Genomic DNA, 738 nt, shown 5'->3' with positions numbered 1-738 from the left:
CAAATAAACAGACGCCTAGCCTATATACATACCAATGACCTTGTAAACAAAGATGCAAACTTCGAGCTTTTCCTGATGAGGAAGTCTATACCACTCTGCTCAGGCAAATGATGTCATTGACGTCGCCGCTATATCATCACGTAGCTTATGATCATCTTTATATAAGTTGTCTTCAATATTCGACAATTAAATGCTTCGTTCAGTACCATGGTGGCTCAGTGAATGTAACTTTTACAAACGATATCAGTTCTGCATTCATAGGAGCTTACGTACTATTGCACTAACCGGACAGGTAGAAATTGAAACTTTCATAGTTAGCGTTTTTCAGTATATTCGAAACATGAATGAATATAGGATGCCCTGGATTTCAATAGGTAGTGTTTTGTTTGAATATGTTAGGTAATGAAAAGGACAAAAAAATGTATACATATTTATTCAGACGTGTAGCATAATCATCATGATTGACCAAAGGTGTTGTTACCAGTTAATATTAATATATAACATCCATATCATATATATCCACCTTTTTATTCCTAGTACAACGAACTCAGCAAAGCAGAAAAGAGTGTGGTTGTGATTGCAACTTCCAATGATTTCGTGTAGAAGACAAATTTAAAAAAAAAAAATGGAATACCTATCTGTAATTTAGAAAATCTGCTAACATATGTATCAAGTTTCCGCTGATCAGAATGACAAAAAAAAGAAAACAAAAGTAAATCGGTGCTGCAGAGTCTGACG

The sequence above is a fragment of the Penaeus monodon genome, chromosome 33 (genome assembly GCF_015228065.2).
Source record: "Penaeus monodon isolate SGIC_2016 chromosome 33, NSTDA_Pmon_1, whole genome shotgun sequence".
Lineage (NCBI taxonomy): Eukaryota > Metazoa > Arthropoda > Malacostraca > Decapoda > Penaeidae > Penaeus > Penaeus monodon.
Note: the sequence above shows the minus strand (reverse complement) of the source record.